Source organism: Lynx rufus, unplaced genomic scaffold, assembly GCF_022079265.1.
Source record: "Lynx rufus isolate CCGP_SWC_20201006 ecotype Redwood Valley unplaced genomic scaffold, mLynRuf1.p SCAF_15, whole genome shotgun sequence".
In the NCBI taxonomy this organism is placed as follows: domain Eukaryota; kingdom Metazoa; phylum Chordata; class Mammalia; order Carnivora; family Felidae; genus Lynx; species Lynx rufus.
The window spans coordinates 16,123,081-16,144,364 of NW_025814829.1; the positions used below are offsets into that span (position 1 = coordinate 16,123,081).

General features: G+C 40.0%; 1 long non-coding RNA gene across 1 annotated transcript in view; it reads left to right on the top strand.

Moving 5' to 3' along the window:
* Positions 1 to 1,179: 1,179 nt before the first annotated feature.
* Positions 1,180 to 21,284, top strand: part of LOC124509956 (uncharacterized) — a 363,789-nt gene continuing 343,684 nt past the window's right edge. The window contains exons 1-3 of the long non-coding RNA XR_006961547.1: positions 1,180 to 1,286; positions 2,130 to 2,167; positions 7,188 to 7,235. This is a non-coding gene — a long non-coding RNA (uncharacterized LOC124509956). The remainder of the gene's footprint in view (positions 1,287 to 2,129; positions 2,168 to 7,187; positions 7,236 to 21,284) is intronic.

Below are 21,284 nucleotides of genomic sequence, written 5' to 3' on the forward strand. Positions count from 1 at the left end.
TAATGGACATCATGTCTGCTAGAATTTGTAGAATCAATAGGCTTACTCAGAGATGGAAAAATGATGCCATCAAGCAGGAATTGGCAAATTTATTCTGTAAAAGGCCAGATAAATATTTTAGGCTTTATGGGTCATACTATCTCTGTTGCAACTACACAACTCCTTTGCTGTAGTATGAACACAGTTATAGATTTACATAAATGAATGAACATGACTGTGTTCCAGTAAAACTTTATTTACAAAAGTTTTATTCACTGTCTGTATTTGGCCTGTGGACCATACTATGCTGATCCCTATCAGAGAATATTTAATGTGCAATTCAATCAATACTTATTTATTAAAAATTTTTTTTAAATGTTTATTTATTTTACAGAGAGAGAGAGACTGAGCATGAGCAGGGGAGGGTCAGAGAAGGAGACACAGAATCCAAAGCAGGCTCCAGGCTCTGAGCTGTCAGCACAGAGCCTGCTGCGGGGCTTAAACTCACGAACTGTGAGATCATGACCTGAGCCAAAGTTGGACACTCAACCGACTGAGCCACCCAGACACCCCTAATTCAATAAATATTTAAATTAAGAAAGCACAAAGCACAAATATTGAATAAATTTTGATAATCTGTATTTATATGAGAATGTTGATAAAATAGGTAAAATGAAAAATATGGATATGGCATTTCTTTTGCTTTCTGTCCTTATTTGTGATCCATTGTCCTTTTCATGGGTAATAAAACAATTTGATAGGTTCTAAATATAGCCATAGATTGACCTATCATCAAGAGGTGAAGTCTGTTTCCACAATTCTTTAAATTTGACCTGTGATTTGCTCTGTCCCATAAATGCAGCAGAAGTGATATTTTTCCAGTTCTAACCCTAGGCCTTGAGAAGTCGTGAAGCTTCCATTCTCATTCTAGAAATGATGACGGAGAGTGAAAATCCATGTGGACGGGGCGCCCAGCTGCCTCTGCCTTCCCAGCCATCTCAGTTGAGGCCCACACCTGTGAGTGAACCCAGCTGAGAACACAGTAAACACAGCCCAAATTACCAAGTCACAGAACAGTGAGTTGAATCATTGTTCCTGTTTTAAGCTGCTACCTTTCAGTATGTTTTATTAAGCAGCAGTAGATAACAGACACAAATAGCAGCAAGATCATGAGCTGAGCATGAAAGATGGAGGCTGTGTTTGAAGGTTAAAGAGAAGCCCGAAATGGAGAGGGTTTGAGATGGTGTATCTATGTATCCTGGGGAAATATAGTAGGGCTGCTGGAGAGCATGAGGACTTCATCTGAGGTGAGTGAACTCAAAGTAAGGTCTATTAGAATGGTTATGTGGGTTTTTTTTTTTTGTTTTTTGGTTTTTTTTTTTTTGCAGTAATAGTCCAGCTGTGCTGGTTCAGGCAACAAGTGGAGAGTTGGATTTAATTGTGTGTGTATGTGCGGTGTGTGTGATGTTTGAGCAGGTGAGCATGATGAAAAGAGAGAGGAAGGTGAGATATGGGCTTATGCAAGGGGGTGATACCAATAATAAACTGGGTACAGAGGAAATGAGGATATAGTGACTGTGAGGCACCTTAAAAGGATCGCTGGATTATTGGACACTTTGGAGTGGTAGCAAAGAACTGTTGGAAGAATTCTAGAGGTAATGAGCTGGAAGGATAGCAGCTGGTTTCCAGGGAGTACCTAGTTTAAATTAAAACTATGGGAGGTGGGGATGGTGGTTTTTCAATGAGCCAATTTGGTCCAGCTGAACCACCTTACCTTCTGGCGTGTTTGTATTTAGGGGGAGGGTGGGATCAAGGCAACAGTCATCTTGTTTTTATGCTCAAAAACAGGGTGCGTGCTTTGTAGCTCATGTACATTGTTGCCTGTTTGCTGGGTTATCTCACTGCTTTGGGCAGCAGTTAGACTGCCACCACAACACCCCCTGGATTCTCCTTCAGCTTCTCCATCCCTTGGGTCAGGTATGTGTCTCACTCCTTCATGGAGGGCCTCAGTATCTCCAGCAGCAAGGTGCCCAACTTAAGGTTGGAAGTGGTGAGAGACTGAAATGGCTTCCCATCCGTCCTTGTGGGTTCTAATTTGTTTTCTCTCCATTTTTATATTCTTCCTTTTTAACTGCCTGCCCTGTGGACAGTTCTAGCATTGGACATGAAGATAACAGCCTTACCGAAGGTGAGTAACCAGCTCCCATTTCTGTTCTATTTGTTAAATTTTTAGTGGTTCTGTTTCTCTGGTTGATATAGACAGCTTATGGTTTCAGTTTTTGGTATTGCTAAGTTCTCAGGTATGAACACCTGAGTGGATGGGTAAGACAAAGTAGACAACGGGATCCTTGAAAGAGAGGTCCCGCAACGGAAATGAGCTTTGTGGATATTGAGCTCTCTAAGAATTAGGACCAAAATAGTATTGGAAAGAATGGTATGGAGCCCAGAAGCCAAAATCCTCGAGGACTGAGCAGGCCTCCCTGAGACTGTTTATAGCTGCTGTAAGGAGGTAAAATAGTTGGTGCCATCTGATGGCATAAATGCTCAAGGTGAGAGGGCAAGCACTATGTCACTGATGTAGACTACACACAACCCAGTGTTGGAGGAAACTTACAGTGAAAACGGAAGAGTAAACATGTTGCCAAGTCCTGCCCCTCTTTTCTGTGAAGTCCCTTTCTCAGCAGATTTAGCCCTTCTCTGTTCAGGTTGTACTGAGACTTTAATTATTCGCCTGGAGGGGAATTTGGGATTTACTCCCAGGGTAAGGTGAATCTAGATAATAGAAAGTGAAGCAGGAGAAGTATTAGGTAATCTTGAGACCAGCTGAATCCAATGAGAGGTGTATGCGGGCATCTTGCTTCAAGAGGGTAGGGGACTATCTATCCTAACTTTCCAGTTCCCTGTACGTTAGTCAAGCCCTGTGCACTGTCCTGTGTTTCCCAGTTCCTTACAGGTGCTAATCCTGAGAGCAGTCCCTAGGAAACCTGCATGCACATGTGTTTCTTAGAGACACCGACTAATTATCCCCTTTTTGAGATACTGCCTTCTCTTTGCTGCTGGGATACCATTCTCTTAAGTCTTGCCCTGCCACACTAGCTGCTCTTAAAATTATTTTCAATTTTTTTTTCCTGGTCTCTCTGGCTTTTAAACATTAGATCTTCCCCCCCCCCCCCCCCCCGCACTTACGTGAAGTGATCTCATCCTGACTCACAGTTTTAAATACTTTCATACACACACACACACACACACACACACACACACACACGGGACTGAAAGAACTTGGATTGCTATGTCAAGGCTAGGAGTCCACTTTGGAGGTTAACCATCATGAATTTAAAATGAGACCAGTCGGCAAGATTATGTATTTTTTTCCCCTAGCCATATGATCAGTTGTCTGATCATACATAGGCATTCATTCACTTATGTATTCGTTCAATAAGTACTTGTCTAGTTTCTTCTTTGTGTCAGGCATTTATCTAGGAAGAAACAACAGAGACCAAAATAGGCTAAAACCCCTGGCTTTGTGTAATTTATTTCTGGCACACAAGTTCCAGTCCTCAAAAGTCCTTATTGGCTAGTGGGTGATACACTAAAATTCCTTGAGTCTTAGTTTTTGAAACTGTTGATTGGAGAGAATAATCATCTTCCAGGTGTGCTGGGAAGATTAAATAAGATAAGAAAGTGCTTAGAATCTTGTTCTACACATAGTAGTTCAACAAGTGGTGATCCCTTTTAAGCAATACCTTGGCTCATACCTTGTTACAGTTTTAGAAAGATTTAGTTGCCTCTTACAACTCTGAATTGGGATTTCAAATGTCCTTAACCCATGATATTTATTTCACCGTAATAATGAAAAAGATGAGTTCATTCTATCAGTAAATATTTAATGAGCCCTTACTTTGTGCTGGGCACACAGTAACAGTGCAATTTTTTATTCTCCATTTCTTGCTGCAGGTGGATTGACTAGTAAAGATGCGTTCTACCCTAGAGCATGTTAAAAGAACACCATTCTCGACATTTGATGATTCTTTTTCCTGTAACTGCCCTTGAATAGCCAGTTATGTTGAAAGAGGTTTCTTTTCCTGAACTCTCTGGAATTTACACAATCTGTACTTCAAATCTTAGCCTCATCCTAATCTTCTCCCATCCAGAGCCTAAGATCTTAAAATTAGTATCACTCTCTTTTGAGGTAAAATTTAAAATAACATACAGCTTCACTGTGGTTTCAAATTTCTGGGGTTATTTTCAACTAGTTTTTTTGTAATACTAGTTGGTAAACAAACCTAAACTGCTTTTGGGTTAATCCCTTCTCTTTATTTTTGCTTTTACTTCCTCCTCCTCCTTGCTGCCTTTTGGGGATTTTCCATAGGTCCTTCTCTGTTGTTTTTCATTCCATCCGTTCCTGCCTCCCCAGTGCTGTTTTTCCCTCTTTCCACAAATCTGCTTTTCTACTAAATTTGTTTCCCAATCCCATCTGTTTTCCAGTCAGCTTTCTGTCTTCGACTCTGGGTATCCAGCTCATTCTTGCTCATGTTCTTTACCTGCCCCGTGGCCTACTCTCCTTTCCTTTTCTCTGGTCACCCTTCCTCTCTGTCCCTCTTTCAATTACTGCTTTTAATTAGGGCTACTGTATTGCAGAGGGATAGGAAAGTATGAAACATGGACACGAAGGAGCCTTGGGTTTTTAAGCTTTAAAGCTTTACTCTTTTATTTATCTTTGTCCTTTGGATCTGAAGAGTCTGCTTCTACTTCTAGTTTCCATGGGTGTGAATATCTACCTTCTGCTCCCTTTGCTCTGTGGAAAGGATCTGAGCTAAAGTCTCCAAAGACTTCTTTATTGCCAGAGGTAAAGGTCATTCCTCCTGAAGATCATGCCACATTTTCAATAGTTCTTCTAGCATCCTCTTAATCTCTGTGCTGTCCTCTTTTTTACCTTGTTTCTTCCTGCCTTGACTCAAACTGTAATTTGAATACTGACAACACCCTTGAGCTATAGGTCAGGATTTCCATATTTATTAACATTTCTGTTTGAAACAGTATGATTTCCTTTTGGTTTAGACCTAATTGCTTCTATAGGTTACTGTTTAGGCTTTGTGTTAATTAGTGAGTACATAATGCATGTGGCTGAAATCTCTAGGACATTTTGTGGTTTTTGTTTTTGTTTTTTTGGTGACTTTTACGTTGAGTTTGTAACTTATCTCACAGCAAAATGCATGGCAGTGTTAGCTTTAAGGACAGGGCTGCGGCCAGCGTGTAAGCAGAGAAGGAACTGAACTAATGATTCTCTTGCGTTTTCTTTTCTGATCATCTGGATCCACTCTTTTTTTTCTCCAGGAGATGAGAAAAGAAGGAAAAGGAAAAAAAGAGAAATAGAAAGATGGATAGGCAGGCGGCTGTAGGAGTTTTTCAATTGTTCAGATGAAGGGGTAAATAGATTATAAATAGCTAGTCCACATTTTCCTTCCCAATGTGCTACCTCAGTCCCTTAAAAGGATTCTTTCAGTGCTGACCCCTTCTAAGGGCATGTTGGCCCAGAAACCACCACCTTTCATGGAAAAAACATGGTCTCTACAAGTGAGATTAGGGACCAAAATTTAGAGTTTACTAGCTATATAGATAAAAAATAGACTTTAAAATGTCTAATTGCCTAATCATTTGCTGTTAGATAATTGGAAACAGATGCTATAGCTCCAAGGTGGTCCTGTATCTTCCTTATAAAAGTCAGATGAGACCTGCATCATAGGAGTACCTAGAAAGCAGGTGTATGATCCAGATGAGAAGGGGCTGTGTAGAGATTTTTGTCAGCAAAGTTTAAATTTATGACAGCTGATGGGAGATTGTTGTTTCTTAAGTAGATTCGAACTGCAGAATTTAAATACTGATAGTTTTGACTACTCAACAATAGAAACCAACATTTAACCAAAGCAATGAAGCAGGGAAAAGGTTAAAAAAAATCATTAGCTTTCGTTTGGTCCTGGGTTAGCAAACTTCTTTTCCAGCGGGGTAAGCCAGATAGTAAATATTTAAGGCTTTGCAGATCATGTGGTTTCTGTCACAACTACTTAAACAATATGCACATTTGTAGAGTTCTTAGAACATTGTAAATTTCAGATTTTATTATGAGTATTCTGGTGGCAGCTAATACAGACAAGTTACTCGGTTTAAAAATGAAAAGCCTTCCTAGGGCATTTCTTTACACATTAATTTTTAAAATATGTTGGAAGCTACCTAAATGAATGGGCTGCTCTCTTCAAATCTGGGATTTCCTTGGTAGAGCCATATGGAATAGAATATGCTCCAAAGAACTTTCTGAATAAATGATTCCTTTTCCTATACCTATCAGAATGTTCCTCTGTAATTGGCTATGTTACTTCAATATTGAAGGCCAAATCAGGAGATTGTACTGTTTCATTTTCATACGAACAATATGGATCATGGTTTTTCATGGTGTCCAGCTGTTCTGGGGGGCATTTTCTGGTGACTTTTAAAAAGTATACTTGAGTGTTTAACTCTCATGCTTAAAAAATTTTGGGAATAACCTAAAAATGTGATTCACAGATCATGACCCTTAGAATTCTAATCAGGGGCGCCTTGGTGGCTCAGTTGGTTAAATGTCTGATTTCAGCTCAGGTCATGATCTCATGGTTCCACTGCTTGAACCCCATGTCAGGCTCTATGCTGACAGCTCAGAGCCTGTAACCTACTTCAGATTCTGTGTCTCCCCCTCTCCCCCTCTCCCCCCCCTCCCTCCCTGCTCCTCCCTCATTTCTGTCTCTCACTGTCTAAAAAAAAATACAGTAAAAAATTAAAGAATTGTAATCAAATTTATTTACCATATGTAGAGTCATTGGTTAAATAGGGAAAATAAGATTTTTAATCTAAATGAATTTGTCAAGGACTCTGCTTTCTAGTGCAGAACAATGCGCAGGACTATAAGGGCTACTGTTCTATATGCTAACTAAGATGTAAATTAAAAAAAAAAACATGATTTCTCTTAAAAAAATAAGTGCTACTGTTGGCTAAGGGGAAGGAAACAAATTCAAAATTTTCTAGGACCTACTCAAAAGGTATTATTTTAAAGATTCTATCTGTGTCTACCTATCTGAATTCTTACTACTGTGACATATTATACTGGAAAGAAAGTTAAAATGTGTAGTAAAGTTTAACATGGTGCTAATTTCATTTTTCATGTGCTGTTTCCCCCCCAGGGAAAGTCTACCATTTTATGATGAGTCTTCAAAGGCATCCAAACACAGGTACAGTAAAATCACTTCTTACCCCTCCAGCCCCCAGCTAGCCACTACTCCCTCTTCCAACCTGGACTGAGGTCTGGGAATTGGGGCTGATCAGTGTTACAGTGATACCTATTTTACTGACTACTACTTTCAGTTCTTGAGCGTTGGCTGTTTGTGCTTGCTTTTGTGCATGGGTATAAATGAAGGAGCAGTGAGGGTTGACCTAAGGGAAGGTATGAAGTACTTGGTGTGGCCTCAACTCTCTTTTTAGTTGCTTCCTTCAACTGTTCCTGGTGTGTTCGTCTACCCTCTCCCCTCCCCCACAAAGTCTTGAATTGAAGGACTAATTCTCCTTACAATTGGAGAATGGTAAGGTTTCAAGCTGCTGTTGGAGCAAATTTTGGAAGGGGGTCCTTTCTCAGGCTCTAAACAAATGTGGTCACTTGAGTTGATGTTAATATTGCTTATCAACATGACAGGCAGGAATGTGGTCTTATCTTCAGAGTGGCGTGAAAAGCCCAACCTGTTTTAAGAGTATAGATTTATTAGCTTTTTGACTTTTTTGACTTGTAACATGGTTTTTTTTTTTTTTTTAATTTTTTTTTCAACGTTTATTTATTTTTGGGACAGAGAGAGACAGAGCATGAATGGGGGAGGGGCAGAGAGAGAGGGAGACACAGAATCGGAAACAGGCTCCAGGCTCTGAGCCATCAGCCCAGAGCCTGACACGGGGCTCGAACTCACAGACTGCGAGATCGTGACCTGGCTGAAGTCGGACGCTTAACCGACTGAGCCACCCAGGCGCCCCGTAACATGGTTTTTTGATCATTAGAATTTGTGATATATTCTCATTCAACATACCTCAATGATCACAGGTGAATTATAATAATTACACACAACCTCCTTGATTTAGACTTAGTCTCCTAAATAGAGAAAGTTAGGTCTCAATTGATTCAAGTGAAGAAATGGTAATAATCAGTTTTAGAAAAGCATAATGAAGCATCTGCAAAACACTTAGTACAAATAATGGGCTAAATAATAATGTATCTTAACAGTGCTAGGTATAAATTATAAAAAGATTTGACCAAAAAAAAAAAAAAACCCACAATGTTTTATAGTTTTGTTATCTTAATGGAAACCACTTATAGCAAATGACTACAATTTGCATTTTGGTCCCAATGCTATAAAGTGACTTATCAAGAAGTAAGAATGCATTATTTCTCTTAAATTCAGTTTTTGTATTTGTGTTGTAAGCAGCCCACAAACTTTCAAGCAACAAACGTGCAAGCTGAAGAGAAATCATTTTTTTTTCCTGTAGAAAATCTAAATAATGAGCTCTCAAAAATGCAGATATGCCTGCACTCACAAACTTTGCTCCTTTCCCTATGCAGTTTCTCTTCTTCATGGGGCCTAATGATGGAAACCGAAAGAGAACCAGATCTTTTTTAGAATATTAAATGCCAAGGCACATCAATAAATATTAAATAATAAATGCCTAAATGATATTGTACTAGACAGCATTCCATGAGGGAAAAATGATAGGTCAAGCGTAGTGCTTGTCCTAAAATAGGTACAGAAGTAAATAACAATACAAGTTAATATAACTTCTAGCTAAAGGCAACAGAGAAGAAATGTCCTTGGGCAATTATAATTTATAATTAATACCCAGTTGAAATCTACAGATAATTTCTTACCAGAATTAAGTCTTGTGGCTGGGTTATTCAGATTTGAATTTCTAGATGTGAGAACCTTATATCCTTGCATTATGTGGAGATACCAGAAGACGAGGTTCGTATTTTTCTGTAAAACAGGCTTCTCTGTTCTGCTGTGTGGCTGAATGACGCTTCTTTTCTTTGTCTTGGTAGATGCAGGAGATTGGCTTTATTCCTTTAAGACTTCTCATGTTATTTATTTGATGTCAAGGTATTGCAGGAATGCCCACCCTACCCCCAGCATTTTATTGCCACTGTGAGCCCCTTGGGCAGGATCAGCACTATTTCCCCAGGGTGCTGCTGTCTTCTGCGGATGCTGGCCTGTGCCCCGCCTGCCATCCCTGGAGGGGCAGCAGGGACCTTTATAGAGGCAGACAGGCCTCCCAGGGGTCAGAGATGGGCAGTTGGCAGCCCGTCCCACCCCCAGAAGGCCCGCAATGAAGTGGGACCAGGTAGCAGAGGGGAGGGCAGGGCTGCATCGTAGTGAGCCCGCAGTGGTCTTGGACGTGCGCGAGCACGTCAATGCTGCGGCTGCGCAGGGTGAGCGTCAGCCACGTGACCGGAATGCAGTCGTAGCCCCAGCTCAGCATCCCCAACCAGGAAGGCCCAGAGGTGGAACATGCGCAGAGGGATGCTCACCAGGCACTGGTAGAAGACCGCAGAGGCCGGGAGCACCCCAGTCATGCCACGCGTTCGCTGCCGCCTTGGAGCCTGGGCTTGGGAGGTGTCTGATGTGCTTAGTAGCGCTAGTGTGCACGCGGACAGTGCAGTTCTGCCAGATGCAGGTGATAGGCTGGGAGTCCCACCGTTCCTGCGGCTGAAACTCCTTGTTGGTAGTCTGAGCTCGGCCTTGGCCTTCTGGAAGGCGTAGAGAAGAGTCACGGTGAGCCAGATGAGGCGGTCGGGGATTGCCAGCTTCAGGAGACGCTCTGTGATGGGTGAGTAGTCCATATTCTTGAAGGGCTTCATGGAGGGGGAAATGGGCTTTTGTGTCTATTGGGTGGAAGCAGGGCCTGATTTGTCTTCGGAAGATGATACCTGGCTTGCCCCTGGTCCACGTGGCCTGGGTGGGACAGATCTGCCTACAACTCCAGGCCTAAGTCCGTTCAACCTCGATCTTTTGGCAGTATCGGGAAAAGGTGTGCTCTTTCTGCTGGGCTTGCTGAACTGGTGATCTGTGAGCTTGCAGTTGTCATTAATTTCATTCTCACCTTGTTGGGAAGGTCCACTTAATTGTAGTGGACACCAGCGGAGAGGTGGGAGACGTGTTTCCCAGCATATGGACCTCTAGACTGACCCACTCTTGCACTTGTTAATAGTGAACAAATTTCTTTTCAAATAATCTGGTGTTTAGGGATAGGGTTTCTGTCACTTGCAATTTATCCATTTTAGAGCTCTTTCTTTAAAGGTTTAAGGTGGAAATTATGCTCTTACTCGATGAATTATTTTGATGCCCTGTGGGAGACAGACATAATCTTAAATCCTAGAACTTATGTGAGTTCAGTGTGAAATTTTAGATAAGCTGAACACCATTTTAGAAATTTTTTCAAACATTTATATATGGAGTAATTGTGAATAGATGTGTTTTGTACTTCCTACTCAGAAGTGGAAATTTTGTTCAAAACTCCTCACACACTGTAATTCAATCTAGTTCTATTGGTGAGAAGTATACAAAACTTATTCTAATAACCTTATAATTTCTAGTTACACATTTCAAATCCTCTTTCTCACCCACCTCATTATATATAAACTATTGAGAAAATAATTTTCTCAAGCTTAGCATAGATACTTTAGTATTTCTCTCTATATTATGCTGATGTGAATATAAGCACATTAATCCTTTCAAAAGATATTTAAATTAGCTAAACTTGCCTGAAAAGGAACATTTTTCAGGAAATGTTTTAATGTCAAAAATAAGTTCGGTATCTTATTTAACAATAGGCATCAACAATGTAACATATTCTTTAGTAAAGAAAGGGAAATACAGTGACTTTAAAATACCTTTATCTGTCGAGCATTTAACGGAGGTTTGATGACTGAATGTTTTATATAGGATTCTACTGTCGATTTATCTTTGAATTTTCTCAAATGAAAAATCTAACTTCAGAAAGGTGACTCAGGTCATCCTGGTTAAGTGGCAAAATGGTTCTGGTAAGCCATTCTCGTACGGGAGGTAGGGGACAGAGGTTTTTAGGGTCAGGCATTGGATTTCTCTAATTACTGTAATGCAGCCTGTGGTGGTGAATTGGAGGCGGGGTGAGAGGAGACAAAGGGTGAATGAAGTGGAGGCAGCAAAGCTGACCGAGCATTTGAGTACACCGTGTGAGTGCTTATGAACCCATGTTGGATTTGGAAACTTCGTTCAAGTGTGCAAGCTTTTACTTGGAAGCCCTGTTTTTATAGAGATGGGAGGGTCACCTGGGTGTCCCAGTCGGTTGAGTGCCTGACTCTTGCTTTTTGCTCAGGTGATGATCCCAGGGTTGTGGGATTGGCCTGTGTGCTAAGGGTGGAGCCTGCTTAAGATTCTCTCTCTCTCTCCTCTGCCTCTCTCCTGTCCCTCTCTAAAGTAAAGTTTAAAAATGGAAGAATCAGGAGCCTCTAGATTGTTTCCACAGGTGACTTCTAAGAGAAGCTAGGACCTGGAGCAGCTTGGTTTAATCTTCTGGTGGGAGGCCTTCTAGGGAGACGTGCTGTTGAAACCATCTTGCCTTGGAAGCTGACCTGCTTAGTGTGGTCTAAAGGCTTGCAACCTATTTAGATGGTTAAATTACAAATTAGCAAAGAATGAATTAAGTAGATAAGGATACATAATTGTAACCTGGAAGAGATCCCCAGAATGTATTTAAGGTTTTTTTTTTTTTTTTTTTTTTTAAGGCATAGGTCTGTTCACTTTTTCTAAACAGACAATTTTAATGGTCAGTTACTCCATTGTTGACTTTGTAATGTTAAAGAACTGTAGTGACTATCAAATAAGTTCATCTTCCTTACATATAGTGCATATTTATTGCACACAGGTAAAATAACTTTGTAAATAATCATAAACAAGAATTTTGGCTCACATTTTTTTAAGCTGTGTCTGTAAATGAAATATTCTTCTCAACTGGCATAAATGATCCTTTTCAGAAAACAGCAGTCTTCAGGAATGTTACAGGGTGTGGATCCAAGTTTGTGAAAATGACTTCCAATCTAAAAGTGTTATAAGCGCTTCCTTTATATGGACATTTGGATTATTTTCATGCCTTTCAGGTCATTGGCTGAGTTGTGTCATAATGGCAAGAATCTTATCAGAGCAGTGGCTTAAATAGCTCAGGATAGAAGGAACAATGCATTGCGTGGCTTAAAAAAATCACATGGAGACATTCAGTGTATTCAAGATTTCTTCTTAAGGTTTTAGCATTTCAGCACCTGTTGTGCACTGATTCATATTCTGACAGTCATATTAGGACCTACATCTTTTTTTTTTTTTCCTGCTTAAAGCCTAAGAAATGGTAGTTACATAGCAAAATTGGAAAGCTAAAATTTTCCGCTAAATTGGCAACACTATTGGTTAGATGTGGGATGTAGTGCTCAATATTTACTCTCTGAGGTAGAATTAAGACGATATTGCCAATTTATTTTAATGTCTGTCCTATTTGTGATGAAGCATATATAACTTAGTATTTGGAAAGTGAAATACCATGTGCCTGATGCATAACAAATTCTAAGTTCTTGGCTCTAGCTGATAGCTCCATAATGATGTTAGAATGTGCTTATCTGAAGGTATTGTTAACAAGTCTAGGGATAGCTATCAGGTACTGGCATTCTCCTTGGAAAACAAATTTGTGGAGCATTTTAGTCTGTGCTGAATGCTGACTCATTTCTGTCTTCTCCCTGACTGGTTGTGGAGGAGCTCAGTAGGGCAGCCAAGTGACCTGCTTTCTAATGGACAGAGCTGAATCGACACTGCAGGAAAACATTTTTAGTGTTGCATGAATGAAAATCCGCCATGAGGTCAGTACGCGTCCTTACAGGAAAGATTTCCTGATGTGATCATGCAAATTCAAACTCCTCAGGCATGTCCTCGGTTAGCAACCATATACAGATTTCAGGCCTGAGCTGTAACAAGGGTTACTGTAGGGAAGAAGTACGGGTAGTGAGCATCTCAGAAAAATGGTTTTGAAACAAAAGCCAATTTCTGTAGTACCTCAAGGGGAATATCTAAGAAGATATGACAAGCTTTTCTGTCTTAGGTACTGGTAAATGAGCTGTAATCCCTATAAAGTCTTCCCAGAATGTGTATATATTTTAACTTACCCTGTGTGTGTGCACACATGTGTGTGCATGTCTGAGGATTTGGGGAGATTTTTTTTTTCTTTGTGTAAATACAACCTGACTTCTGAGGAGCTGGGTCTTTTATGTATTACAGATGTGCTGCAGGGCATACCCATTATTCAGGAGAAATTTGCTTCCGATACAGCCATAAAAGTTAAAGGAATTGCAGTATCTGCCTGAGATGAGGGGTCTTTTGGGGGCCCTTACTTCTCATGAATCCTGAGTTACAGAGCTAGGATCTAGGTTGAGCCTTTTTTTCTGTCCTCCAAATTTGCCCTAATTTCTAGGTCTATGTTGTTTTTGTAGTATACAGTGATGCATAGTAAACTTGGAATTCTTAGGGTTGAAAAAGAGGAAAATAGAGATTTAGAGTAAATATGGATAAGAGCTTTGGGTGATAGGGTAGAGCAGTTCGAAGGGAGGAGAGGTCTGGAGATTAGACACAGTGTGGAGACAATGGGGCTCCAGAGAAACGTGACCGACAATCAGGTGGCATCCAAGTGGTGGGATTTAAGAGACCTCGCTGGGATAGGAGTGTCAGCAAGAAGTGACCTGGGGCCCAGCAATAGTTGGCATGACAAGAACAGGGTAAGGACTAGTAAAACCCATTTTACCAATTTTCTGTCTGGCCTGAGAAGTGACTTCATCTCTGGAGTCTCTGTTTAGTATGAAATGGTTTTATTTTTCATCCACAGCCCCTGTTTCTATTCAACTGTGTTCCCTTATAAGGGCATCTTGGGATGGTCTGCTTCCCAGTTGTTTTTAGTCTAGTTCTGCCGTTTAGAGCTGGACTTTTTCTTGAGTAGAGAGTACTGCTTAAGAATATAGACTTCTGAGAGCTAGACACTTTTTTTTTTTTTTTTTTTTGGCTCATAGCTGTGTGTAAACTAAATCTCTACCCTATTGCATAAGGACACTAATTTCCACCTCCTAAAACTTGAGGATGAAATTAGAACCTGTAAGGCACTTAAGAGTTCCTGGCATATAAATGCTACATGTGCTTGAGACCATTAGTATTGCTATTATAGGATTCAAATCTCCCCGACCCCATTGCCCCCACTGGCTGGGGGATCTAGGGTGGGGAGGCAATTTGATCTGCTTTTTCTCCAACTTTAGCAGCTAGGAGTTGAGAACAAGCAGTGCCTGGTTAAGAACATAGTAAGAACGTAGGTTACCACTCTAACTTCTAGTTGTCCTAGTGTGTGTGTGTGTGTGTGTGTGTGTGTGTCTGGTGGGGGAGGTATGTAGCATTGTCCTGCTACTGGTGACCGGTGGGCATCCTCCTTTATTAAACTTTTAAGTACAGTTGACAAATAATAGTTTCAGATGTACAATATAGTGATTTGACAACTGCACATGTTACAAAGTGCTCAGGTTAAGTGTAAAAGTTGCCACAGTTAGTACAGTATTGACTATATTCCCTATGGTGTGCTTGTCATCGTTGTGACTTGTAACTAGAAGTTTGTTATTCCTAATCTCCTTCACCTATTTCTGTTATCTCCCTTATCCCCCTTCCCTGTGGCAACCACCAATTTGTTTGCAGTGTTTGTCTTTTTTTAAATTTTACATTCCATATATAAGTGAAGTTATGTGGTATTTGTCTTGGTCTTACTGATTTCACTTAGTGTAATATCCTCAGGTCCATCCATGTTGTGAATAATGGCAGGATTTTATTGATTTTTTTTTTAATGGCTGAGTAATAGCCACTTGTGTATATATGCCACATCTTTGTCCATTCGTCTATCGATGGACACTGAGGGTGCTTCCATATCTTGGCTATTGCAAATAATGCTACAGTAAATGTAGGGATGCGTGTATCTTTTCAGATTAGTGTCTTTGGTGTTTGGATAAATATACAGAAGTAGAATTGCTGGATTGTATGGTATTTCTGGTTTGAACTTTTTGAGGAAACTATGCTTTTTTTTCCATAATGGATATGCCAGTTCACAGCCCCCCAACAGTGCACAGGGGTTCAGTGGGCATCCTTCTCAAGCATCTTGCCTAACTCCTTCCCACCAACTGTAAGTCTTAGTGTTTGGAATCTTAAAAATACAACCTTTAGAAAATCTGTCTCAAAAGTCCGAGTCTTCTGTTTTAGACTATGAAGACCACTTCAACTGGAAATAGAGCAGCTCCCATACAGTGCCACTCATGCATGCTGAAGATGTTGGCCTAGGTTTGTTTTTAAAAGGATGATGTCTTCCTTTTAAGCAGAGGACTGCTTCTGAGGGATGGTTAGAAGGTGGGGCAAGGTAACCTCATAATCTCTGGCCAGACAGGACATTACTTAAATTAGCAGGAAAGCAGGTCAGAGAATTCTTGTGAGATCTCCAAAGAACTCTGTGTTCCATGAGAGAATATCTACTTGAAATACCATCTGAGCCCCAAAGCTGCTTCCAGATCATGGTGGTACCAGACAAGAGCCATCATGGACCCTCAAGTTTCCTATCTCCTCCTCCCTTCATGCTAATGTTAGAGAGGCAGAAACATACAGTTGGTTCTGAATTGTGGAGAAGCAGCCCAAGCCTTGGGAATGGAGGCCCTAATTCATCCGTGCCTTTGCCGTTGTTGGCTTCTGGCTCAAAGTGGGCAGAGCCAGGCACGTTTGGGAAGAAGCTGATCTTTAAATGAAGTTGGCGGTTTTGATGATTACATGAGACTGGAAAATGCAAATACTGACCTGCGAATATCCCCTGGGTCAGGTGGAACTTCTCTGTTGCTCAGGAGTAATCCAGATAGTTTTGGGTTTTACCTGAGATTTCATTCAGCGTTAGGGAGAAGTGAGCAGTTGTAGGAAAGGCTATGCTGGTTTCTATATGGTGGCCCCCTTCCGTGTTCTGTGTGTTCACCATGATGGTTACGTGCCCCTAATTTTTAAGAATGGTGAAGATGTCGCTGGTGTTTTTATTGCTGATAGTTGCAGTGAATCTTAAACATGAGTTTATGAGTGGGATGATTGGCATGTAATTAAAAAGATGCAGCTAAACTAATTCATTGATAACTCTTTGGTTGATAAGAGGCAGTAAGAGCAAGAATACCTTTTTAGACTTTTGAGGTTTTTCTGAGCAGCTGACATAGTTCTTGGTTTTTCTTAAGCATTTCTTTACCATTTTTGGTCCTTTCTATGCTAGCCCTGGTATTTGAGGGAAACTCTTAGGTTCCCTGGCCAGCAGGGTTCTGTTTTCTGCCAATGAGAAGCATTCTCAAGAGATTTGTAAGACAGAAGACAAACCCATCGTGCTGGCAGTTGCAGCTGATGTGTGCTTCGGCAGATGTTTACATTTAAAATTTCTTCTTCTAATAGGCTGTCTTGCTGGTGTTAGATCCAGGTTTTGTGGAGCTTATACAATTTTAGCAATCTTTAAGAAGACCACAAAAGTATTGGTTAAAAATTACTTAGAAAATAGAATGTTGTGACTAACTTGGAGTCAAAATAAAAAACAAGACACAACAGTGCTTATTTGAAATAGGTAAAAGGAATCCCAACAAATGTCTATGGCTAGGTATGAAATTCTTGATTCATACTTTAATGCTTCAGGAATCTGTGTGACTTATCCCACTGTCTTCTAAAGTTGAATATTTCTGTGGAAAAGGCTGGCTAGGCTGATTTGGTTATCCTTCTAGGTCACTTGGGCAATGTTTGCTTGGCTGCTCAAATGAGTCTTTGAAGTACACAAACTTCACTAGACTATTCCTGGGATTTGCTGTTCTGGGTTAATTTTCTTTGGAACATGAAGTACTCTTTCAGTATAGCTTCGTTTTTTTTTCACTTGAAGACTTTATTTTTTGCTAGGTCTCTAGGTGTTCTTTATTGTTCATTTCCCCCACTTGGGTAGCAAGTTATACATACACTGTTCCTCAATAACTGGCATTTTATTTCTAAATTACTTTAAAATCTTGGATTTTATTCTCTCTCACTTTGTATCTCTTTCTGGATTTTCAACTGTTCTCTGTGATTCTTTTAGTTTTGGTTTTCAATCATGGTTCTATGACTTTTCTCACTCCCCTGCCCCCTCAATGTTTTTTAAACTCTGCTAGTCCTGTTTTCTCTTCATATTTTTCCTCCATTTCTACTCTGAGATCTTTCATCTCTGCATTGTGCTCTTGTTTCGTAGAAGTAATTACTTTTCTGAGTTTTAAAAACTCACGGTAGAAGGTTTGGTGACAATTTATTTGCTTCATGGTGAAAGGTTTCCAGTGAGGGTTATTTGTTTTTCTTCCTTCCAGTACCTTCCAATAGATCCTGTCTTTCCTTCCTTCCTTCCTTCCTTCCTTCCTTCCTTCCTTCCTTCCTTCCTTCCTTCCTTCCTTCCTTCCTTCCTTCATTTTTGAGAGACTGTGAGACAGAGTGTGAGTGGGGGAGGGGTAGAAAGAGAAGGAAACAGAATCTGAAGCAGGCTCCAGGCTCTGAGCAAGTGGTCAGCACAGGGCTCAACGTGGGGCTCTAACCCATGAGTTGTGAGATAATGACCTGAGCTGAAGTTGGATGCTCAACCAACTGAGCCACCCAGGTGCCCCCTGTTTTGCTTTCTTTGATTGCTCATCTTTTGAAACAGGTATTTCCTGGATCAGATGTCGAAGGATGATTAAGTTGGGGATGGGTAAAGATGAAATTTCTTACCTAGCATTTGTGAGTTTGCTCTAAGATGAAATTTCTTCCCTAGCACTTACTGAGTTTGCTTTGACTTGTCCTAATCAAAGTAAATAGGCAGTTACCGAACTTTTTCACTTTCCAAAGTTTCTTTTTTCTCCTCTGGTGGCCACTGAGTTTTGCAGATAAAGCCCATCTAAGGGGCTTCATTGTCTGCTGGCAGCCATATCCAGTCCAGTGAACCTGCTGGTGCTTACTCATACACCCTCCTCTTCCTTTGCAAAACAAACAAAAAACCAACAAAAACAAAAACAGATTTTGCACCTCAATGTATATCCCTTAGCTTCAGGAGGCAGATGGTGATGGCTAGCTTGAGCTCTTTCTCTGCTCTCCATTTCAGTTTCTTAAACACTGCTTTACTTGATCACCACTGCTGATGGCAGTCCTTCTGTACAGATCTAAAATTTTGGGTTTTTCTGTGCTCTAGTTACACTGAGCATCAAGTTCATGGTTTTTCTTCTTTATTGAAGTGTTGCTCAAAGTACAGTTCTCAGACCGTGTGCATTTTAATTACTTGGAATGCCTATTAAAAATTCAGATTCCTAGTGTCCTTTCCAAGTCCTGCTAAATCAGAGCCTCTGAGGCTGGCTTCCTAGATTCAAAATCTTTACCCATTATAACTTTTATATACATAGAAATTGACAACCACTCTTGTGGTGAGTGAATCAATACTTAGTTTTAAGGAGTTACTTTTATCCATCTGATAGGATATAAAGTTTTGTGAACTATAATACATTTCATAGTATAATTTCTACACTGTTGTCTTGATATTGCTCTCTACTATATATAACAGAGGTTCATGTGATTGTTTATTTTACAAGTCTGTAAAACTCTGCAGGACTCCAATGGGGGTGTCAGCTATATACCATGTAAACTTTTATCTTGCTTATTATCTGCAATTAAAGTTTTCTTATGGTCTTAATCCCTGGTGGGTGATGACTTCAAATATAAATATTGGCAGCTGTTAGAGCTATATAACATATTCAGGTCTCTTGAGCACCCATTAAAGAACTTGTAGGACTTACTTGATGTCTATAGAAGTCTTAATTCTCCTTAATTCTCTCCTTGGATGGCCAGCTTACTGGAGCTATGAAAATGGAGAATCCTTTATTGAGAGTGAAGGGGAGTCTGTAAGTTGCCTTTTACCTCCTTCTGTCCACCATTCCAAACATGACTGTAAGAACTGGGAATTTCAGAAGTAGAGAAGGTGGCATTTTGGGTTTCAGATGCCTTGCTTTTTGTCAGTTTTTTGTGATTTGATGAAATGAAAAGAAATTTGCCATCTTGGAACATAGGTACTTCTTCAGAGATGCGGTAGATGCCCTACATATATTTTAAAGTAATTTTTAGCTCTTGGGCCAAATTGAGCCTCCTAGTGGGGTTACTAGTAAATAATGTGCAGACATTTTTCTTTAAAGATATTTTAATTTTCTTTCTGGATCTGATGGGTAGAGGGTTTTCTCCTCAGGGTGTTATTCCTGTGGATGAATATTGATCTGAATATTAACTCAAAAACCATATAGGGGTCTTTGAAAGGGTGTGTATTAGGTTAAAATCTTAGATACTGGACTCAGTGTTACCCAGGCTGTAGCATAATAAAAAGCTCTTAATTAAAAAAAGGTCTTCCTCCAAATGGTTGTCAGTTTATTTCCTTTTCCTATTGGGACTCACTGTCTCGACTCTTGGTGAATGTAGTCTGTGTGCTGCAGAGTTTCTGGCTTAGCCAAAGTTTTTGCTAACTGGGGAAGGGAACAGGGCAGGACCAAACCTTGCAGATGGAGCAATTTCCCCTAAAGCATCTTTTTAAGTGACATTGTGTTGAAGGTAAATGCTGCTGCCCATTGACAGCCACTCTTGAGTAGAGCAGTGCAACCCTGACTTACAGATAATGTTTAAGTTAAAACAGAATTTTAGATGGAAAGATTCGGGACAACCATGCCTTGGGCCAAGAAAAGCAATAACTTGAGCAACAGATGGTTCTTTTGCTGATGGCAGTCAGGGTTAGCATTCAAAGAGTAGTTGTTATTGGATTTGTTCTCTTATGCACAAATCACAAAAGGTGAGTAAAATAATGGTGCTCATATTTAGAATCCAGCAATGTCCCAGGCACTAAATCAGCTTTTCGTGTTTCACCATTTACCATCATAGTTGCAACAACCATTTGATATTACCATCAGATTTCAGTCATGTCAAAACAGACTCAGAGGAGTTAAGTTGCCAAAGGCCACTTAGGTTGTGAGTGGCAGAGCTGTAACTGGAATTCAGGCAGGACCAGAGACCAGGACGCTTTGTGCAAACTACATTGTGCATTTGGACAAATTTGAATGGATCAAAATACACTGAACTCTTTGCAACTTTCTGCATATTGGTCATCTTTGTTTTTCTTTGACAAGAATCCTAATAGAAGCTATGTAATCCATACATGTACGTTTGTAGGAAATCATGTTTAGTAGAGTTCTTACTGTGTGGATAGTAGAAGGATTCTGTCTTAGGATTCAGAAAGACTTGGGAACTGTGCCCTTGGGCAAGTTACCTAACAAACTTCAGTTTTCTGTTCGGTAAAATGGAGGCAATAATAGCAACCTCTTAATACTTTTGGGATGGATTAGAAATAGTATATGTGAAGTGACTAGTATGGTGACTAGAGTTAAGATGCAGTAAGAGTTAAAGTGGAGTGAGGTATTGATATATGTTGAGGGTACATTTTGTTGAACACTTGGCTGCCGTGCTCATTATGGACAATGATGGTTGAGCTTAATAGTCTGTATTGATCCCTGTGATCACGCTGTAAATATTCCCAAGCAAATCAGTTGGGTATGGTAACAGTTCAAGTATTCTTGTAAGTCAGTCATGATTTTAATAGAACAATTTAGATGGCTGTAGATACTTAGATTTTATAAGAATTCAGGTAACTTTATAATAATTAAACTTGGTCAGTTTCATGAAGAAATTAGTTTCATTAAATTTTTTTGAACATTTCAAGTAGGCATAAAAGTCACTTTAATATAAAGAACAACACCTACTCATCAACCAGATTTATCTGGTCAAGATTTTACATTTTATGTACTTTTTTTTTTTTTTAATATTTGAAGTATGTTAAGGAAAATTCCAGACAAGTTATTCACTCCTAGGTCTTTAAAAATGAATCTAAGGACATTTAATTACATACCATGAGGATATTCTAGTATACCTAACAAAGCTAGCAATAACTCCTTGGTAATGCTGAATACCCAGTCCATAACCAAATTGTTACAGTGGTCCCAAAGGTGAGGGCAATAATGGCTTCACTTAAATTCCATGAGTTTGATTTAGTTAAATCCCAGAAGTCTTCTTATTGATCTAGAGTAGACCCTTTTGGACCCCCCCTTTCATGACATTGATTTGTATAGAAAATGG